We start from the raw sequence: 7,587 nt of genomic DNA on the forward strand, positions 1-7,587 counted from the left end.
CTTCCCCAGATTAGGGAAGTTTTCAACTTTAGTTCCCCAAAGATTTTCTATCCCATTTCCTCTCTCTTCTTCTGACTCTGTATTATGAATGTTATCACATTTGATGGAGTCAGTGAGTTCCCCAAGTGTATTCTCATATTACATAAGTCTTCTTTCTCTCTTTTATTCAGCTTCATCATTTTCTATTATTTTGTCTTCTATATTGATATAGGAAAGCTGTTATTAGGGTTTGAGGTTGATGGCCAAGAAAGAATTCTTGAGACATCTTTGGAGCAAAAAGATGATTTTATTAAAGCATGGGGACAGGACCCGTGGGCAGAAAGAGCTGCACCAGGGTCATGAGGAGTGGCCCATTATATACTTTCAAGTTGGGAGGTGGTTAAGGATAGCACAAGTCTCTAAGGAATTTTGGAAGCAAGGTTTCCAGGATCTTGAGCAGGCTAGCTGTTGTTGGGGAAAGGTCATTTATTACTGTATAATAAAACCTTAGTCATGAGACCCTTCAGATGTATATCAGTGGGCCACATGCTTGGGGGATGATTGCCAACACGTATCTTGCGGGGGTTAGAGATAAAGGAAGTTTCCAAAGGAATTTTTATACGTTAAAGTAGACTTACAGGATCCTGGTTGGGGGTGGGGGGGTGGTCAGACTAGGATTGCCTTTTGCCCTTAGCGAAGTATTAACATTGAGGCAGTTGAGTCCCTAGAGGAATGTCACTCTGCCTGTTTCAAGGACTTGTCAATGGGCTGTAGGTAGTAAGGAAATTTAATAATTTTTCTTCTGCCTTTGTTTCCCACATCATTCCCCCCTGAACTATTTTGACCCTTAAATCTTTAAGGTTGTTGAGGGTGGAAGGTCTCATCTTCTATAACTTCTTCCTTCTGAATAGGGGTGTAGAGATGTCCCTGCCTATGGTTCAGCATTGGTCAGTTGAGGCTTCTATAGATATAGGAGTTACAAAAGGCAGAGGCAGCTGAATCCAACGGAGACAGCTCGTGTGGATCTTCCCAAGTGGAAAGGATCATCTGTTGGCTTGAAGTTATGGCAGTGAAGGAATCTGGGCATCAGGTGGAGAGACATGGGAGAAAACAGCAAAACATGATTAGTGTAACAAAAAGAAAAAGAGTCCTCTGATAGTTGACAAAAAATCCTTTTCTAGTCCAGGAGTTTAATCAATCATTAAAGGAAAGAGAGGGATTGTTTAAAGTGCCAATTTGAGTATTTATGTCAGAAACCCAGAAATATTTTGTGGTAATCTGGAACATATACATAGCATTTTGTTTTTATGACAGCACACGTTCCACCTTGTGCAGCAGTTAATCTAATGGCATTCTATTTTGTAAAACTGCCTTAAGGATTTGTGTTACTTCAGTATTTAGTAGAGAAATGCTATTTTGAGTATCATGTAGGGCCTTGACTGTGTACTTATTAAAAGCTTCCATGTGCCAAACAATACCCTCCAGTCCCAAAGAGGGAACAAAAATGGATGTTAGTTGACCATACCAATGAGACAGAGAACATGTCCACCATTGTTTTAAATTTGGAAGGTTGGCTGCGTTGGTAATGATTTTAATAATGCGTCCGTGCATCCAGGCAAAACCCAGAGTACAGTGGCCTATCTAGCCTGGGGGAAGCCATGAACACAAGTTAGAGCCGTATAGTCATTGGGTCCTGTTAGGAGACAGTTGTCTAATTCTGGGCCTCCTTTAACTGCAGTCAAGATATCAAGGGCTATTCAGTTTTGGAGAGCCATCTTTTGAATATGTAATAAAAGACAGTCTATTGTTAGTTTGTAGGGACCAAGGGAATCCAAATATAGGGATAGTTTTTCTTAGAAAAGTTTTTGTCGGGGCGCCTGGGTGGCTCAGTCATTAAGCATCTGCCTTTGGCTCAGGTCATGGTCCCAGGGTCCTGGGATCGAGCCCCGCATCAGGGGCGTCCCTGCTCAGCGGGGAGCCTGCTTCTCCCTCTCCCACTCCCCCTGCTTGTGTTCCCTCTCTCGCTGTCTCTCTCTCTCTCAAATAAATAAATAAAATCTTTAAAAAAAAAAAGTTTTTGTCACTTCTGTGGCCTTTTTACCCAAATCAGTAGCCTGGTGTAAACCCGGTATTACTTTCATTGGTTCCTAAGGTCATATCCTTTGATGTCCTTTGAGGTGAATTACAGCTACCTCTTTAGGTAGGTGTACAGCCTTAAGAAGAGTAATAATTTTAGGCCCATATTGATTGGGGAGTTATGGCTTGATAATAATCCCCTTTTCTTCTGAATTGCTCCATGGACATGTAGGACTAGGGAAACACATTTGGAGTCAGTATAAATATTAATTTTTTTAAAGATAGAGACAAAGTAAGAGAGGGAACACAAGCAGGGGGAGTGGGAGAGGGAGAAGCAAGCTTCCCGTGGAGCAGGGAACCCGATGTGGGGCTCGATCCCAGGACCCTGGGATCATGACCTGAGCCGAAGGCAGATGCTTAATGACTGAGCCACCCAGGCGCCCCTAAATATTAATTTTTAAGGCTTTGGCAATTGCAAAGCACGAGTGAGCACTATAGCATACCCAGCTTTTCTTATTCTCTTTTCCATAAAACTATTGCCATCAGTAAACCAACTGTCATCTGTATTTTCAATAGGAGCATCTTTTAAATCTGGTTGACTAGCATAAACAAGATCAATGACCTCTGAACAGTTATGCTCTATAGAAGTATGATGGTCAGGTCCAAGCATAAGGGTAGCTGGGTTTAAAGTCTGACAGGTTTCAAGTACTATGTCAGGCATATTTATAAAGTGTAACCTGGTATTTAATAAGTCAGCCTCCCATCATCCTGTGGTGGCCTTTGGTTTCTAAGACACTCTGGACCTGATGTGAAGTCATTACAGTCAAGGACTGTCCCATAGTGAGCTTTGAGGCTCTTTTCACCCGGAGGGTTGTTCTGTGCTTGGCTAAAGCCTTTGTTTGCAATTGTACCTCAGTAGGATAAATATGACTATGAGGGATGAAACCATCAAGAAGCCCTTTTTGTTTGAGGTCCAGCGTTAACAATATCCTAATTATAAGGAATCACTGGCAAGTGGGATAAGACTTGTCAAGAGATAAGGGCATCCCCAAGTGCATCATCCAATCCAAGCATAAAGAAAGTGGGGTCATCCATTATCTCCATAAGCCCATAGTTAACCCTGTGGAGTGTGGTATGCTCTGGCTTTTAAGGAGCAATTTCATCATCCCAGCCACATAGAATTGGTCAAGGTGCTAGATGAGTTATACAATCGCTGGGAAATCAATCCCATTTCCCATCTGTTTAAATAATCATGTGCCCATGGGGTCCTGTTATTATCCCCACAGAATAACAAGCAAGAAGATTGTCTATACATGAGTTATTATGCTAATTTCTCTGAAGTTTACCTCAAGTTGTCTAGCTTAGGTAAACAACACACATTTACTTTTTTTTTTAAAGATTTTATTTATTTATTTGACAGAGAGAGACACAGCGAGAGAGGGAACACCAGCAGGGGGAGTGGGAGAGGGAGAAGCAGGCTTCCCGCTGAGCAGGGAGCCCAATGTGGGGCTCAATCCCAGGACATTGGGATCATGACCTGAGCCAAAGGCAGACGCTTAACGACTGAGCCACCCAGGCGCCCTACAACACACATTTAAAGACAATCAGATCTAGAATTTAACATCCACAAAGGTGTGTTACTGAAACAATTTTTTTCTCTAAAATAACCTCATTTTTAATCAGAGGTACCCAAATCAGGACTAATTTATTTGCAAAACAAGTTCAGTTTTAACAAACTTGGCCTAATCATTTACATAAGCTCAGCAAGAATAATGATTGATCATATAGATCTTTTAGAATCTGGTTTGCTAAAACTTTTATAAGGAATCTCTAGGCTGAACTTTTAGTAGCCTCTCCAGGCCAGAAGCCAAGCCAGGTACTTGCCATCAGACATGCCTGTGATAACTGTAGATTTGGGCAGATTCCTCTTCATGAGGTCCCCAATATATCCTGAGGTTCCTGCACCTGCCAGGAAGTGACATTCTTTACTCACCTGGTGAGGCTGCTGGGAACTCTGTAAGCAAGGTATCAGGCCAACATTTCCATGGGGCTTTATGGCTCCAGGTTTCCTAAAGTCAACCTTAGTTCCTTAAAGCTATTTGGTCATATCTGAGTCTATGCATGTCTCTCTCAAATATGACATTCCAGTCAAAGCCTTGGTAAAATAACCAATGTTTCCAATGACATCCTATTACAAGGAGAACAGATTCTTCCTCAACTTATGCAAATGACTATGATTGCCATGGAAGAAAGACTACTTACTGAGACCTTTTGAATTTTGGAGGGTTCAGGTAGAGAGAAAAGTTAAATGCTTCAATTTATTCACAAATGAATACTTTTTCACCTTTCTGTAAGTCATAGATATCTTAAGAGAAAGTTTCCTTAATCTGGGAGAGTAAATATTAGAGAACCAGCAATGTTTCAAACAAGAGTCACAAAACTATAGTCGTCTATTTTTTTATTATAGTATAATGTATTATTGTTTCGGGGGTACAGGTCTGTGATTCATCAGTCTTACACAATTCACAGCGCTCACCACAGCACATACCCTCCCCAGTGTCCATCCAGCCACCCCATCCCTCCTCCATCACTCAGCCACCCCCCTCCACTCCAGGAACCCTTAGTTTGTTTCCTGAGATTAAGAATCTCTTATGGTTTGTCTCCCTCTCTGGTTTCATCTTGTTTCATTTTTGCCTCCCTTCCCATTTGATCCTCTGCCTTATTTCTCAAATTCCACATCAGTGAGATTATATGATAATTCTTTCTCTGAGTGACTTATTTCGCTTTTGTTCATTGAGTCCCAGGTTACTAATTCTTGTTCAGTTTGAATGCAGCTTTTACTTAGTTCTGGAAAATCTTACCCATTTCAGTTTTATGATCTTAAAGATCATACCTGTATTGTCCTAAAAGTCCGTTATATGCATCTCCTTGAAGATGAAACTCATTTTGCAAGACAATAAGAATAATTATAAATGACAAAAACTCAGAAATGGACATTGTTAATGATCTGATATGAGAGTTCATTATGATGTGATTGACAAGGAAACTCAGTTATTCTGTGACACATAACACTTCAATAGCCAGAATATTGAGTGATGATGACCTTACACCAGAACACAACATACCAAACAAACAAGCCTAATTAGTCAGTGAGACTTTGTTCATGATTTAAATCTTGGGGAACTTTGTTAAAACCTTAGAAAGTTTTAAAGCACATACCTAAATAGGATTAGGGATGTTAAAGACTTGAAAAGGCAAAACATAGAAACTGGTTTTTCTGGGCAGGCAAAGAGAAAACAGCTGTTTACATTTTAATAAAAGTTCTATTTGAGACATAATAAAAATTTTAAATATCAGTACATACAAAAAGAACTAGATTTTCTATGATAGAAGTAATGCATGCCCATGGTTTTTTTTTAAAAATCAGACAGAAATGAACAGCCCAATTTAAAAATGCATAAAATATCTGAACAGATATGTTACCAAAGTAGACATACAAATGGCAAACAGCATATGAAAAGATGCTCAGTACCGTACATCATTATGGATTTACAAATCAAATCAACAAGATACCACTACACCTATTAGAATGGCAGAAATTCAAAACACTGACAGTACCAATGCTGGTGAGGCTGTGGAGCAACAGGAACTCTCATTCATAGCTGGTGGGATTGCAGAATGGTACAACCACTTTGGTAGACAGTTTGGTAGTTTATATAAAACTAAACACTCTTGGGTGCCGGGTTTATTTGGAGGAGGCCTATTTAGATAATTATCATGCAGTGTGTCAGGAGAGAGTTTATTAGCAGACTCATTCAGGCAAACACATTCTGCAAGAGGCCCTTAGGTCAGGGTCCTGGTGCAGAGCAATGAAGGCCTAGGTATAGCAATGAAAGTACCCTGGGTCCATTTGCCCAATATATTTCCTGCAGAGGAGATCTAACTGATAGATCCCACTGAGGCCATGCAGTGTTACAGGAGCTTAGTCCTTTCCTAAGTTTTGCAATCCGAATGGTTTCCAGTGGGTTAAAAGGCATCCCAAGGGAAAGTCCTTGGGAACTGAAGAAAAGAGAAGGTCCATTACCTAGAAAATCCCCCCCACAACTCCCAGGGGGCATTCCACACAGGATATGTCAGAGGTTCCTGGTGTCAAAGCGACCTGAATAAAACCGCTATGACCACTGCTGCCAAGGACCAAACACTGCCCACTGCAAGCAAGGAAAATCTCTGCAGATGACTGGCCTGAAGGATAAAACAGCCAAGACACAACAGCAGAGTGCACCCTGCATACATTACAGACACTGAGACACTCCCTACAGCATCAGGCCCTGGACACTATATGGCCTCTTCTTCATAAAGTTATTACTTTCAGGAGAAGGAGACATAACTGCTTTTCTAACACAGAGAAGAAGGTAGAGACTTAGAAAAAATGTCAAGATGGAGGAATTCATCCCAAATGAAAGAACAAGATAAGGCCACAGCCAGAGATGTAAGTGAAACAGATATAAGTAACATGCCTGATGGAGAATTTCAAGCAAAAATCATAAGGATAGTCACTGGGCTTGAGAAAACAATGGGACACATCAGTGAGACTCTAACTGCAGAGATAAAAGTTAAAAAAAGAATCAATCAGAAATGAAGAATGCAATAAATGAGATTGGAAACAGGCTTGATGCAATGAACAGCAGGGTGAAGCAGAGGAATGAATTAGTGATATATGATGTGGGAAACAAAGGCAGAAAAAAATTATTAAATTTCCTTACTACTTACAGCCCATTGACAAGTCCTTGAAACAGGCAGAGTGACATTCCTCTAGAGACTCAACTGCCTCAATGTTAATACTTCGCTAAGGGCAAAAGGCAATCCTAGTCTCACCGCCCACCCCCCCATCAGGATCCTGTAAGTCTACTTTAACGTATAAAAATTCCTTTGGAAACTTCCTTTATCTCTAACCCCCCCCCCAAGATATGTGTTGACAAATCATCCCCCAAGCATGTGGCCCACTGATATACATCTGAAGGGTCTCATGACTAAGGTTTTATTACACAGTAATAAATGACCTTTTCCCAACAACAGCTAGCCTGCTCAAGATCCTGGAAACCTTGCTTCCAAAATTCCTTAGAGACTTATGCCATCCCTAACCACCTCCCAACTTGAAAGTATATAATGGGCCACTCCTCATGACCCTGGTGCAGCTCTTTCTGCCCACGGGTCCTGTCCCCATGTTTTAATAAAATCATCTTTTTGCTCCAAAGACGTCTCAAGAATTCTTTCTTGGCCATCAGCCTCGAACCCTAATAACAGCTTTCCTATATCAATATAGAAGACAAAATAATAGAAAATGATGAAGCTGAATAAAAGAGAGAAAGAAGACTTATGTAACATGAGAATACACTTGGGGAACTCACTGACTCCATCAAATGTGATAACATTCATAATACAGAGTCAGAAGAAGAGAGAGGAAATGGGATAGAAAATCTTTGGGGAACTAAAGTTGAAAACTTCCCTAATCTGGGGAAGGAAACAGACATC

At 40.7% G+C, this 7,587-nt stretch overlaps 1 long non-coding RNA gene across 1 annotated transcript in view; it reads right to left on the reverse strand.

Annotated features, from left to right (window-relative positions):
- Positions 1 to 266: 266 nt before the first annotated feature.
- LOC145717825 (uncharacterized) overlaps positions 267 to 7,587 on the reverse strand; it is a 24,540-nt gene continuing 17,219 nt past the window's right edge. The window contains exon 2 of the long non-coding RNA XR_014141274.1: positions 267 to 1,058. This is a non-coding gene — a long non-coding RNA (uncharacterized LOC145717825). The remainder of the gene's footprint in view (positions 1,059 to 7,587) is intronic.

This window comes from Leptonychotes weddellii, chromosome X (genome assembly GCF_054177405.1).
Source record: "Leptonychotes weddellii isolate Sample4059 chromosome X, ASM5417740v2, whole genome shotgun sequence".
Lineage (NCBI taxonomy): Eukaryota > Metazoa > Chordata > Mammalia > Carnivora > Phocidae > Leptonychotes > Leptonychotes weddellii.